Genomic DNA, 15935 nt, shown 5'->3' on the forward strand with positions numbered 1-15935 from the left:
CTAATGCTATGTCTCCTCCCTCCCCCCTCCCCACAATAGGACCCAGTGTGTGATGTTCCCCTTCCTGTGTCCAAGTGATCTCATTGTTCAATTCCCACCTATGAGTGAGAACATGCAGTATTTGGTTTTCTGTTCTTGCAATAGTTTGCTGAGAATGATGGTTTCCAGCTGCATCCATGTCCCTACAAAGGACACAAACTCATCCATTTTTATGGCTTCATAGTATTCCATGGTGTATATGTGCCACATTTTCTTAATCCAGTCTGTCACTGATGGACATTTGGGTTGATTCCAAGTCTTTGCTATTGTGAATAGTGCTGCAATAAACATACGTGTGCATGTGTCTTTATAGCAGCATGACGTCTAATCCTTTGGGTATATCCCCAGTAATGGGATGGCTGGGTCAAATGGTATTTCTAGTTCTAGATCCTTGATTAATTGCCACACTATTTTCCACAATGGTTGAACTAGTTTACAGTCCCACCAACAGTGTAAAAGTGTTCCTATTTCTCCACATCCTCTCCAGCACCTGTTGTTTCCTGATTTTTTAATGATTGCCATTCTAACTGGTGTGAGATGGTATCTCATTGTGGTTTTGATTTGCATTTGTCTGATGGCCAGTGATGATGAGCATTTTTTCATGTGTCTGTTGGCTGCATAAATGCAATGTCTTGTTTTGAGAAGTGTCTGTTCATGTCCTTTGCCCACTTTTTGATGGGGTTGTTTGTTTTTTTCTTGTAAATTTGATTGAGTTCTTTGTAGGTTCTGGATATTAGCCCTTTGTCAGATGAGTAGATTGCAAAAATTTTCTCCCATTCTGTAGGTTGCCTGTTCACTCTGATGGTAGTTTCTTTTGCTGTGCAGAAGCTCTTTAGTTTAATTAGATCTCATTTGTCAATTTTGGCTTTTGTTGCCATTGCTTTTGGTGTTTTAGACATGAAGTCCTTGCCCATGCCTATGTCCCGAATGGTATTACCTAGGTTTTCTTCTAGGGTTTTTATGGTTTTAGGTCTAACATTTAAGTCTCTAATCCATCTTGAATTAATTTTCGTACAAGGAGTAAGGAAAGGATCCAATTTCAGCTTTCTACTTATGGCTAGCCAATTTTCCCAGCACCATTTGTTAAATAGGGAATCCTTTCCCCATTTCTTGTTTTTGTTATGTTTGTCAAAGACCAGATGGCTGTAGATGTGTAGTATTATTTCTGAGGGCTCTGTTCTGTTCCATTGGTCTATATCTCTATTTTGATACCAGTACCATGCTGTTTTGGTTGCTGTAGCCTTGAAGTATAGTTTAAAGTTAGGTAGCATTATTATTATTGTTATTATTTTTGGTGAGATGGATTCTCACTCTGTCACCCAGGCTAGAGTGCAGTGGTGCAATCTTGGCTCACTGAAACCTCTGCCTCCTAGGTTCAAGAAATTCTCCTGTCTCCGCTTCCTGAGTATCTGGGACTACAGCCATCTGCCAGCACACCCAGCTAATTTTTCTATTTTTAGTAGAGACGGGCTTTCACCTTGTTGGTCAGGCTGGTCTCAAACTCCTGACCTCAGGTGACCTACCCACCTTGGCTTCCCAAAGTTCTGGGATTACAAATGTGAGCTACTGTGCCCGGCCGAGTCTCGCATCTTTAGCTCTCCTGGGTTAGTCACTGGTGACTTATTTATTGTTTGATGAGGTCATATTTCCTTGAATGTTCTTAATGCTTTTGGGTGTATGTTCATGCCTGAGAATTGAATAAGTGGGTATTTATTCCAGTCTTTGCAGTCTGTTCTTGTTTGTACTTGTCCTTCTTCAGACAGTCTTCCAGAAATTCTAAGGGTATTGACTGTTGGGTTCCCCAAGCCTATGATCACTGCAGCTGTTACATCACCAGAGCACACCTCAAGCCTCAGGTTCACTGTGATTTTTGCAGACTGAGGTCCCTGGTGGCCCTAACGGACTTGCAGAAGACAATGGAGGGGTTCCCTGGGTTCCCAAGCAAAGCTCTTCATTCTCATCCCTGTTCTTCCCTTTGGAGGGAATCTGGGCACTGAGTTTTGTGGATCTTGGAGAAGTGTGATTTGGGCCCTCCTATGGCCACTGCAGCTGGCACCACACACCCGAAGCCAATAGCTTCCCAGACCAGAAGGGCACTGGGGCTTGTCTGAGTCCTGTGGCCACTATATTGCCTGACTGCTGCTGACTTATTTAGGTTTCTAGGCCATGTTAGTCTGCTGGTGGTGAAGCTGGCCAGGGTTTGGGTCCATCCCACCAAGGTGGCAGAATCCCTTCTCCCACTCCCTTCTCCCTGCAGGGGGGTCTGTAGGTATGTGGGAACTCCTGCCTGGGATCAGGGCCACGGTGCTCTGCCTGATGCTGTGTCCACTGTGGTAGGGCTGATAACTGGGTTCTCCTCTTTCTTGCATAGAGAAGGAATTCTCTCTGCACTGTACTGCCTGGAGTTGGAATTGGAGTAACACAGGTAGCCCTGTGGCCACTGCAGCTGATGTCACATACGAAGCCCGCAGCCTCCCAGAACAGCACATCATTGGTTGTTGGGGCTCACCCAAGGACCACAGTGAGTCTGGCCTGCCTGCTACTGAAATTTATTTGGGGCCTGAGGTCACTTGAATCAGTTGTTGGTGAAGCAAGTCAGGACTCAGCTTTGTCCCACCAGGGCAGTGGATTCCCTTCTAGACCAGGTCATGTCTCAATGCTCTGTCTGTGAGCACTGGCCTGGAATCAAAGGCCATGTGCTTCTGCCCTGTGCTGTGTTTTACTGTAGCAGAGCTGGCACTGGGCTCCAAGGCAAAGTCACATGGACCGTTTGTTCTCCCTCCTGCAAGAGGTGAACACATTCTCTGCACTGCACTGCCTGGCATTGAGGGAGGGGCAATGCAGGCACTGCAAGACTGTCTTTTCACCTTCTTTAATGTGTCTTCTCTTGTTTTTAAGCTAAAACCAGGTTCAGTGATCTGTCACCTGATTTCTTTAGCTCTTGTGAAGGTATTCTCTTGCTTGGATTGTTGGATGGTTGCTCAATTTAATATTCTTGCAGAGATGCAATCACTGAGATTCTATCCTCCATCTTGCTCCACTTCTTCTCATTTATTTAGTTCTTCAATTTATTTCAACAGTATTTTGCGGGTTTCAGAGTATGAGTTTTGAACTGGTCTTAATTTCCAAATTTATTACTTGTTTTGTTTCTATTACAAATGGGATTATTTCTTTAATATCATTTTAAGGCAGTTCATTGATAGTATATAGAAATAAAATTAATTTTTAGTATTGCATTTGTATCTGGAAAGCATGCCAAATTTATTATTTTAATACTGTTTCACCGAGTTTCTTAGACTTACATATAAATAGGAGAACATGCCATCTGTAAATATAAATAATTTTATTTTATTTTCAGTCAGGATGTTTTCAATTTTCTATTCTTTACTAGCTACACCTCGCTAGAATCCGCAGTATAATGTTGAGTAGAATTTGCAAGAGTGGACATTCTTGTAACTAATCCTACCTGGAAAGGATTCACCCTTTTGTTGCTGAGTGTTAGTGATAGCTGTGGGTTTTATAGATAATGACCACTAGTTTCAGGAAGTTATCTTCTTGTCCATAATGGGAATGTTTTCATGATGAAAACGTGTAATATTTTGTCAAATGCTTTCTGTCTATTGAGATGCTCATATATTTTTGTCTTTTATTGTATTAACACGGTATTTGCAATCATTGATTTTCCAAATATTAAATCAGTGGTGCATTCCTGGGGTCAATCACATCTGCACATAGTGTCTAATCTATTTTATATATGTTGCTGGATTCAGCTTGCCAGTATTTTGTTGAAGATTTCTGATTTTAGAAAACTAAGATACTGGTTTATATTGATTTGTGATTTAGTGTTGGTGTCAGAGTAATCCTGGCTTGGTAAAATGAATTGGGAAGTGCTCTCTCCCCTTTTATTTTCTGCAAGAGTGAGTGAACAATTGATATTAATTTCTCAGAGTGTTCGATTCATCAGGGAAGCTACCTGAGATGAGATATTTATTGTAAGGTTTTAAAATTACAATCCAATGTTTTAACCTTCCATAGATCTATTTATATTTTTTATTTCTCTTTTACACTATTTTAATTTCTATCTTTCTAGGACTTCATCTGTTGTATCTAGGCTATCTTACTTTTTTGGCATAAGATTTTCATTGCATTGTCTTTTAATCATTTTTTTTTTAATTTTGTAATACTGGCAGTGATGTTATTCTCTTTTATTGCTGAATTTAGTAATTTGAGTCTCTTATCTTTTTTTCTTGCTTAGCCTAAGTAAACATTTGCCATTTGCCAATTTTGTTATCTTTCCAAACATTTAATTTTGGTTTATTGATTTTCTCTGTTTTGTATTCCCTATCTTTTTTTTTTTTTTTTTTTTTTGAGACTGAGACTGGCTCTGTCACCAGGCTGGAGTGCAGTGGCACGATCTCGGCTCACTGACACCTCTGACTCCCTGATTCAAACGATTCTCCTACCTCAGTCTCCCTAGTAGCTAGGATTACAGGCGCACGCAACTAGGCCCAGATAATTTTTATATTTTTAGTAGCGACAGGGTTTCACTATGTAGGCAAGGCTGGTCTCAAACTCCTGAACTCAAGTGATCTGCCTGCCTCGGCCTCCCAAAGTGCTAGTATTAACAGGCATGAGCCACACTGCCTAGCCAGTCTAACTCTTATAAAATATTTGTCTTTAGGAACGTCATATTTGGTTAATTAAAATTTAAGATTTTGGAGCATCAAGTATTCTCTTATATGAAAATAAAAGCATAAATTGGGAAATAATTTTTTTTTTTTTTTTTTGCAGGTGGGGAACAAAACAAGCATCCAAGTACATACAGGTTTTGCTCCCCAGATCATTGAGCCAACTTGGCCAAAATAAGTAACCCCTCGTTCCTTGTCTCAAGAAGGTCTTGCCTTGCTTTAAGGTGTTAAAATGAATTCACTGAATATATTTACTTTTAAGTATATCAGTTTACTTCGTGTCCCATTTTCAACCAGTTATAGTACTTGGAATAGTTAATAGAATCGAATTCCATCATGCACAGGTAAATAAGTAAATTCTGTCATTGAATATATCATTATGTATATATATTTATGTATATTTACATATCTATATTTTACTTGTAATTCAATGAAGATAGGGTTTTGTATGTATGCTCTGTGTAAAATATACTGTCTGTATTCTCATGATAGTAAAGATTAGATTGAATAATGGAAGGTATTTGAATTTTACATGTATCTTTCATTTAGTAGCAGAAATAAAATCTTAGCCCTTGATTTCATAAATTCCTCCCTTTAAATTAAGATGGTACTTAGCAGAAACAAAATTTATCTCAATGAGATGATAATTCACTAGTTTACCTCTGATGGGCATCAGCTACTGTTTAATCTATTATGAAATTACATAGCCTCAAAATAAAATAGGATACAATTAGTTAAAGCACATAAATTATCTTATTGATTAATTTAGACATCAGAAGTTTACATTATAAGATCGAGGTATATTTTGGTTTTTGTTTTGTTTTTAGGATACTAGCATATATTACCAAATGTGAACCATAGTAAAAGTTGTTCAGTAACAGCTACCGTTCCATTTTCAAAATACCTGAATTTATGTGTCAGGTTGAAAATCTTTTGGATGAGTGGTTGATGTTTCTGTATGTATCCAAGTGTTTGAATATCATGTAGACAGCCCAAGAAAATATGCACATATGTAAGCTATTGCGTAGAATGGTAAAGAACACGTTCCTAAAGATTAGAGTAAGATCCATTCACATAATGTTTCAAATAGGTCTCTAGTATCTCAAATGCACTATTCACCCACTATTTTCAAACATCATATCAGGGCCAGGCATCGTGGCTCATGCCTGTAGTCTCAGCACTTTGGGAATTGACATGGGTAAATCACTTGAGGCCAGGAGTTCCAGACCAGCCTGGCCAACGTGGAAAAACGCTGTCTTGACTAAAAATACAAAAAAAAAAACAAAACAAAAAACAAAAAAAAAACACCCCAAAAACATAGCTAGGCATGGTGGCATATCCCTGTAATCCCAGTTACTTGGGAGGTTGAGACACCAGAATCATTTGAGCCTGGGAGCCAGGTGTTGCAGTGAGTTGAGATCATGCTACCGACTCTAGCCTGGGCAACAGAGTGAGACTGTCTCAAAAAAACAAAACCAAAAACATTGTATCATGGTATATGATTAATCTGAATTCAAAATATTTTAACATAAGCTAGATGAAAATTATTATACAAAATTTTGCTTGGTAGCTATTTGTTTTGAATATGCCAGCAATTCAAATCTTGCTGAGCATATTTGCACTGTAAATATTGTTTTGATTATTGGTTATATTCAAATTCTCATTTTGAAAGCAACCTGTATAAAATTATTATTAAAATTGTATGTAGCTTGAAATAATATGTTGAATATAATTACCATGTGATACATTAATATTTAATAATTAAAAGCACCTTACAATGCTTGTACCTAATCTTAATATTACTTAACTTTAGAAATATAGAATAAATGATAATACGGGAGACAAAAGACTGTGAAGAGTGACATATTGTATATCTCTCTTGTTTTTATTAAACTTTCTTTTCCCCACTGCACTTATAACTAAATTTGTCATGGATCATTATTTTAGTAATTCCTTTTTTTTTTTTTTTTTTTTGAGGCAGAGTCTTGCTCTGATGCCCAGGCTGGAGTGCAGTGGCACCATCTTGGCTCGCTGCAAGCTCTACCTCCCTGGTTCATGCCATTCTCCTGCCTCAGTCTCCCAAGTAGCTGGGACTCAGGCGCCCGCCACCACACTCAGCTAATTTTTTGTATTTTCAGTAGAGACGGGGTTGCACCGTGTTAGCCAGGATGGTCTCCATCTCCTGACCTCGTGATCCCCCTGTCTCGGCCTCCCAAAATGCTGGGATTATAGGCATGAGCCACCATACCTGGCCCCTTATTTTAGTAATTCTTATTGTAATCTTACTGTACGTACATTTTCTACCATTTTAGCAAGTTAAATAAAATACGTGATCAAAGGCAAAAATATATGCAAGAAAAATAAAGAAAATATAAGTTATAAAAAGCTACACTTACTGAATCCCTTGATTATAGTTTATAGCTGAAGTATACAAATTATTTTAAAAGTCTTCTCCCTTTGTAAGTAATTACACATGTAAAATATCTCCCTCATTCAGTAGATTTCATGTATCTTTCAGAAATGTTATTAAATATAAAACGTTCTGCTGAGGCAGGAGAATGGCGTGAACCCGGGAGGCGGAGCTTGCAGTGAGCTGAGATCCGGCCACTGCACTCCAGCCCGGGCGATAGGGCGAGGAAAAAAAAAAAAAAAAAACAACTTCTGAATTCTAAATTGCATTTGAAATTATTCATTATTGGTTATATTATATAAGCAAGTATATTTAATGACTACATACTGTAAACTTTCTTTGCCATGTGGCACAAATTGTTGATGTACCTTTTCTTTCTCTGTGTATCTGTCTTCTATGTCCTAGTCTATTTCAGTTTTCTTACAAGTGGTGGTTATTTTCATTGAACTACCAAAAAGTTATAAGGCAACCACACTCAAAAACGTGTTAGTAACATGTAATATAAAGCTTTTCTTTATTTCTAAATGTATATTCCAAATTGTTAAATAATTTTATTATGTAGACTTGATGTCTGAAAATATCTTAAAATAGAGAAGTTCACAATATTAAATGCTGCATCTTTCTTCATATAATGACAAAAGACTTTGGTTCTTTTCTCGTGGATAAGTTTTGCTTTAAGATTAATAAGGACAGAAGTTTACATAAGTGGAGAGCATGTATGTATAGCTCCTCTGTGGAAAACTTATTTTGTTATTAGAGTTGTTGGGAACATCTTCTGAGAATATTTAGGCGACATATCATGTTGCAAATGTATTTTCATCATGGCTATAACCGGCAGGGCAAGCAGATATGTTTGTAGCTATCTCATGGTAAGCACATCTCCAGGAATAAAGAAGGGCCTGAAGAAGAGGGAGGCAGGTGGCACAGTAATCACATCATGAACACAGATGCAGTGGCTCCTGGGAAAGAGTCATTATGACACGTGTATTATTTGTTTGTGTCTCATACGTAATCCAATTTCAAGGAAATATCAAAGTGTCAGGGAGAGGAGAGGATATGAATCACTAGCATAAAATCTAAAGAAGTGTAGGCATCTGGAAGTTGCCTGATGTCTTCTGAGGTCGTTCACCCAGCTTAACAGTACAGGTTGCTAATGCAGATAATTAAATTCAGAGCTGCAGATGTAGCAAAAATAAGATGTGGAAATAGGCTCCTTCTGAATTATTACTCAGGTCTCCTTTTCTTCCAGATGCCGTCCTCATCAGTATACTCAAGGCATCTGATGGCATTGATGAGCAACTGAAAAATCATTTAACTAGTTACCAGGTTCCTCATCCTTAGTTAAACATATAGAGTCACAAAATCATGTATCAAAACAAGCTCTTTTTAAATAGGGTATGGCCTTCTATCCACTGTCTCTCCTCTTACCCTTTCCAGAGTAGCAAGGTGTCCTTATAGCATACATTTAGCATATTAGACATGTTCCATTACAAAGTAAAATGGAGACAGAATAAGCCAGTACTGAATTCTTTAGGGAATCTAGCAAAATCTCTTTAAAAACTTTTCTAGAAAATGGATTTATTTTAGTGTATTTATTTGCTTTTGCATTTGCCTCATTTTTCTGCATGCCTAGCATTAAAATTACATTATTGCGTATTGTATTTGCCTGTGATGTTTAGTGCTTTCTTCCCTAATGAACCAACATAACCATCATTCTGCTATGATTTTATGTTATGAAATATGTCTATGTCCAGCTATTCTCGGGCTTCATTTTTGCCTCTAAATCCTCCAGGTCCTGTTGTTTTGGGCAATATAATGGATATAACTTCTTTCTATGCCTTGAAGTTTTCAGTAAGGGAATAAACTGGTTACCAAAAACACCTCTTTGTTAAAATTGGAATCAAACTTTTTAAAGAAGAGATGTACTTGGCTTTCTTGCCTAAATATTCAAAAGTTAATAGGATTTTTTTATAGTATAATATGGTTTAAAAATTTAAACACAATTGTATTTAGTTTTATTGAATACTTGTGTGGTATAATACATTTATTTTTGTAATTTTTTTAAATTTAAGTATAAATTCTTGTGAATTTTATATGATATTTTTACTATATTACTTTGGGTTCTTTGCTTTAAAGTCATAACCAGTTACCCTATTATACAATTTTTGTGCTGTGCATTTAATATTTTCATTGATTCATTTCTTCTATTTTCAGCTAGTATATATTGCATTATATTTAAAACCACCACAACAGGTAGGAAATGGGGAGTTGTTACTCAATGGCTATAGAGTTGCAGTTTTGTGAGATGGAAAATTTCTGCAGATTTGTTGCACAGCAATGTGAATATAGTTAGCACTTAGGCTATCTATACTTAAAATGATTAACAAGGTAAATTGTATATATTTTTGCTTTAACTTAAAAAATACTACAAGTTTGAATTATAAGTAATTACTTATTAGTTTGTATATTAAGTGTGTTCACATCAATAAGAAAAGCCTAATATACCAATAAGAAAGAATTAATTGGGCTGGGCATGGTGGCTCATGCCTGTAATCCCAGCTCCTTGGGAGGTCAAGGCAAGTGGATCATCTGAGGTCAAAAGTTCAAGACCAGCCTGGGCAACACGGTGAAACCCAGTCTCTACTAAAAATACTAAAATTAACTGGGTGCAGTGGCACGTGTCTGTAATCACAGCTACTCAGGAGGCTGAGGCAGGAGAATCACTTGAACCCAGGAGGCAGAGGTTGCAGTGAGCCGAGATGGTGCCATTGCACCCCAGCCTGGGCAACAGAGCGAGACTGCATTTCAAAAAATAAATAAATGCATAATCTGTCCATTACAATGTTTTAGAGATGTGGGAAAAAGTTGCATGACTAGAGACTTGAATAGGTATGTTTTTTGTAAGCTCTGTGGTCATACTAATTATGTTGTAAGTAGTTATTCAAAGAATTAAAAAATGCTAATTTTACATTCATGTTATAGAAAGTATGAGTAGCAGAAAGCTATTTAATCTCAAAGATAAAAGAAAATTCTTATGTAACATAATAAATCATGGAACCAAGAAATTAGAACATTATTCTTGTGTTTGTCCAAATGTTATTTGAGAATCTGTAATGCACATAATTTAAGAATTAGCTGACCAGATGTGGTGGCTCACACCTGTAATGCCAACACTTTGGGAGGCCAAGGTGGGTGGATCACCAGGTCAGGAGATCAAGACCATCGTGGTTAACACAGTGAAACTCTGTCTCTACTAAAAATACAAAAACTTAGCCGGGCGTGGTGGCAGGTGCCTGTAGTCCCAGCTACTCAGGAGGCTGAGGCAGGAGAATGGCGTGAACCTGGGAGGCAGAGCTTGCAGTGAGCCAAGATCGCACCACTACACTCCAGCCTGGGCGGAAGAGCAAGACTCCCTCTCAACAACAACAACAACAAGAATTAGCTTTAAGGTTGGGCTTAATGGCTCATGCCTGTAATCCCAGCACTTTGGGAGACAGGTGGTGGATCAACTGAGGTCGGGAGCTCGAGACCAGCCTGGTCAACATGGCAAATGCTGTCTCTACTAAAAATACAAAAATTAGTTGGGCATAATGGCACGTGTCTGTAATCTCAGCTACCTGGGAGGCTGAGGCAGGAGAATCGCTTGAACCCAGGAGGCAGAGGTTGCAGTGAGCTGAGATCGCACCATTGCACTCCAGCCTCAGCGACGAGCAGAATTCATCTCAAAAAAAGAAAAAAGAAAGAAAAAAATTAGCTTTAATAGAAACATGTTTCTGTATATTAAATCGTACACCTGATAAACTTAGACCAGCATCACTTTTATTAGGAAGAATAAATTAGAGAATAAATACAAGCGTTCTGGATTATGTATCCCCTTTTCAAATCTGCTGAAATTTTGCATTTTTTCATGAAAAAATGCACTGTGTGGGTGTATTTTATGTCAGTTATACTTTAAAACTGTTAAAGTAATTATTATGACTGAAATTATTATGCAATTTACTTTTGACTTCTGTAAGAATAATGTAGTTTTTGGTGATAAATCTTTACTAAGCATAAATTTGTTGAGATGTAGCCAGTTTAAGTAAAATCATTAAACACATTTCTCAACTATACAAAATAATATTTACCATATTGTTATGTGAGTTTAACTTGATTTATAAATATTAAGGTAGGCCGGGTGTGGTGGCTCATGCCTGTAATACCAACATTTTGGGAGGCTGAGATGGGCAGATCAGTTGAGGTCAGGAGTTGGAGACCAGCCTGGCCAACATAGTGAAACCCCATCTCTACTAAAAATACAAAAATTAGCTGTGCGTGTTGGCAGGTGCCTGTAATCTCAGCTACTCAGGAGGCTGAAGTACAAGAATCACTTGAACCTGGAAGGTGGAGGTTGTAGTGAGCCGAGATTGTGCCACTGCACTCCAGCCTGGGTGTTAGAGCAAGACTCAGTCTCAGAAAATAAATAAAGCTAAATAAATATGTAAATATTAAAGTAAATTAATTTAGTTTTTCTACTCTAATGAAATAATGTTTAGCAACAAATCTTGAATAGCTTAAGTTCAATCTGATATCACACAAGAAGGTCTTCCAAATGCATATGCAAAGAAAAAATGAAAATATTAATGTGATTGGAAAGAAAACTAATTTGTGGCCGAAAAGTTTATAAATTAAACAACAAAAGGTAACATAAAGAGGAGAAAAAGTTAACAATAGGGAAAAAAATGGCTTGTAAATGAACCATACCTGATAAACCAGATAAATCTTACCCACTGGCTGCAAATCAGTTACAGAACTCTTAAAAATGGAAGTGACCAAAACATATAAAAAGACCAAAAATTATAAATTTCTGCAAAACTCATAAGAATATGCTTAACCTCATTATTATAAAGATGGTAAGTGTCTTCCTTTTGCCTCCACATTTGATGGATTTTGAAAAGACACACATATTGAGAAAAATGGGTAGAGGATAACCTTTTACACACTTCTAGTGGATGTGAGGACACACAACATTTCTAGAAAAAATTTTAAAACACAGCTTATTATTTTATATTAAAGTTTGTCTGTAAAGAGACATATACTTCTGTAGATCAGACAACTAAAGATACCCAAAATATTGTGGTTCAGACAAAATAGAAATATACGCACATACTAGCCTGGAGATATGCAAAAGTTACACAGGCATTAAGTTCCAATTTATGCAATCATTAAGTGAACAGTATTTGTGGAGTTCTAATGAGGGAAAAGAAGTCAGGCTGGTGGGAGCAAGGGAAAGCAAAAAGAGAAAGCAAATAAGCCACAAGTCTGCTTTCTTCATGGTCCAGGACACATAGGCCTCCTGCACAAATAGCTCACAGTCTTCCTGTGCCTGACTATCACTAGATACCTGCAAGTTAGCTCACTGTAACCTTGGTATAACCACTGCTACACAAAGCTCTCTTCAACGCACAGCATGAACACCATCCTACAAAATCTCTTGGAAGCCTTTGTTTCTTTGCAGTGAGCTTCTGGTGACTTGCCCATTGTCTCCCTGGCAACGTATTTTTCTACTTTCTCTAATAAATCTGTCTTTCTTTACCTACAATTCCCTTGGCAAATTTTTTTTTACCTCCCACACCAGCAGCCATCATTCTCCCATGACAAGATTCCTTTCATTTTATTTCTCTGCCATCATTTCCAAGAGTATTGTCATTTGTATGAACAAACCTAGTTTGTCACCATGCCTTTGCAACAGAAAGAGGAAGGGGATAGAAGATCAAGTGCATATTTTAAGCCCAAGATACAGTAAAGTCAATGATCATTTCCACTTCCATCCCATTGTTACAAACTGTGCCACATAACCATAGCTACTGGTAGTTAACACTGGCCAGTGAGTCCTCCAACTGGCTAATTAGAATAACTTTTATTATTAGCTCGATTAGTGGTAGTTTATTCACTTTCTTTTTTTTTTTATTTCAGTAGGTTTTTGGGGAGCAGGTGGTGTTTGATTCCATGAATAAGTTATTTAGCAGTGATTTCTGAGGTTTTGCTGCACCTATTACCCAATCAGTATACACTGTACCCAGTGGTGTAGTCTTTTATTCCTTACTCCCCTCCTCCCCACTTTCCCTGAGTCCCCAAGTCCATTATATTATTCTTATGCCTTATGCTTTCCATCCTTATGGTTTAGCTCTCATTTATGAGTGAGAGCATATGATGTTTGGTTTTCCATTCCTGAATTGTGTGTGTGTGTGTATGTTTGTGTGTGTGTCTGTATCTATATATGCACCACATTCTCTTTATCCATTCATTGATTGATGGGCATTTGGGCTGGTTCCATATTTTTGCAATTGTAAATTGTGCTGCTGTACACTTGAGTGTGTGAGTATATTTTTTGTAAAATGACTTATTTTCCCCTGGGTAGATACCTAGCAGTGGGATTGCTGGATTAAATGGTAGATCTACTTTTAGTTCTTTAAGGAAGCTCCACATTATTTTCCATAGTGATTATAATAGTTTACATTCCCACCAGCAGTGTAAAAGTGTTCCCTTTTCATAGCATGCATACCAACATCTATTATTTTTTTTAAATTATGTCTATTGTTGCAGGAGTAAGGTGGTATCACATTGTGGTTTTGATTTGCATTTCCCTGATGATTAGTGATGTAGAGCATATTTCCATATGTTTGTTGGCCATTTGTATATCTTTTTAGAATTGCCTATTCATGTCCTCTGCCCACTTTTTGATGAGAGTGTTTGTTTTCATCTGGTTGATTTGTTTGAGTTCTTTGTAGATTCTGGATATTAGTCCTTTGGTGGATGTATAAATGAGTTCCGCAAAGTTTTAGTGTACAAAATTAATGTACACAAACCAGTAGCTCTGCTGTACACCAACAGAGACCAAGCTGAGAATCAAGTCAAGAACTCAACCCGTTTTACAATAGCTGCCAAAATAAAATAAAATACTTGGGAATATACCTAACTGTGGAGGTAAAATATCCCTGTAAGAAAAACTGCAAAGCACTGCGGAAGAAAATTATGGATGACACAAACAAACGGAAACACATCCCATGCTCATGGATGGGTAGAATCAACATGGTGAAAAGAACCATACTTCCAAAAACAATCTACAAACTCAGTGCAGTTCTCATTCAAATACCACCATCATTCATCACAGCACAGGACCATTGCAGTCTTTCATCCCTGAGGCTAATCTGCCACCAAATATACTCCAGTGGCCCAACATCCCCAACCCAAACCGTAAGCAGCTGTGGGACATCCTTCTCCCAGGGGAGCAATGCAGAGGTAGCACCTCACCACCTACTCCTCCCTCTACTTCTTGAGCTGGAGCTTAAGCAGTACCCTGCTATCTGGGAAAACAGTACCTTAGCCACTCAGTCGTGCCTTCTCAGTGACTGAATTGAAGTAGCACACTGCACTCCAGAGAAATAGTGCTTAGGCCAACTGGAACAATCACGTGCCCAGCCTTGAGCTGAAATGGCATATTGTGCCCTGAGAAATGGGTGTCCTAGCTGAGTGAAGCAAATGCTATCCCAGGGCTGAGCTGACATAGTACTCTGTGTCCCAGGGAAACAGAACAGTGACTGAGCTAAGACACCCCATCCTACAGGCCAAACACTGCTTTCCTGGAGCTAGATTCCCACCCTAAAGTCTGTGCTGCTGAGACATCCCTCTCCCTGGGGAGTAGTCATTGCTGTACTGTTTCCTACCACCCAACCAGGTCCCAAATGACAGCATCATTCTGAGGTGCTTGCTACCACTGTTATATCTAGAGTAACACAGTCTGAGACACTACTGAGCTCCACCATCCCAGGGCCTAGATTCACTACATGGTGCCTTATCTCCTGAAAGCAAAGTTGCCACTGAGCCCTATTAGCTCAGGTTCCTGAATTGAAGCCATACCCTGTTTCCTGGGTCCAAACCTCCAGAGCACCCCTTCATCTCTGGAGTTGGATCAGTGCTATGTCCAGCCCCCAGGAATAAAATAACAGTGACAACCTGGCACTCTGGGTCTGAATTGCTAAAAAGTGCTTCAGAGTTACAGATCCTGGCTCTATAGGCAACCCACAGCCATCCATGCCACACAGAGGAAACCTGCATGACCAGACGCATGTGCCACAATGGGTTCACAAGACCTTGAGCCTAGGACTATGTTCCCACATTCACTCTGGTGAGTATCTGCACCTGGAACCCAGCACCATCACTTTTTTACAATAGCTACCAAAAAAAAAAAAAAAAGGAATATACTTAGGAATGTGAAGTATATTTAGGAATATGAAGGCTGTGTCAGACCTGACACCAAATGGGAAGCCTCAGCTAAGTCTTTCCATTATGGGAGGTAATGAGAATAGGAGGATCCTAAGAATTCTTGATGCATAAGACATTAACCTATTAGCCATCACCACTGCCTCAAACTTCAGCAGTCTTTGCCACTGAGGTGCTCACAGTTATTACTGACATTGAACATAGCTGAGTAAGCTGCATGGAGACCACCACTGCACCTACCCAGAAATAGTCACCACACTATTCCCAAGTGGCACACTAAAGCCCAAATGCTGGTTAAAGTCTTTCTTTATGAAAGTTCCTCCTGAAAGTTTAAACGAAGTGATTGTTTCACTAGAGGAACATATATCAACACAGGAATACAAAAAAAATCATTATTTTTTAAAAGCAAGAAAATACAACACCACCAAAGGAAAATAATAACTCTTTAGTAACACATAGTAACACACCAATGAAAAGGAGATCAATAAATCACTGTAAAATGAATTCAAAAATAATTTCTTAAGGAAACATAATGA

This window comes from Chlorocebus sabaeus, chromosome 6 (assembly GCF_047675955.1).
Source record: "Chlorocebus sabaeus isolate Y175 chromosome 6, mChlSab1.0.hap1, whole genome shotgun sequence".
NCBI lineage: Eukaryota > Metazoa > Chordata > Mammalia > Primates > Cercopithecidae > Chlorocebus > Chlorocebus sabaeus.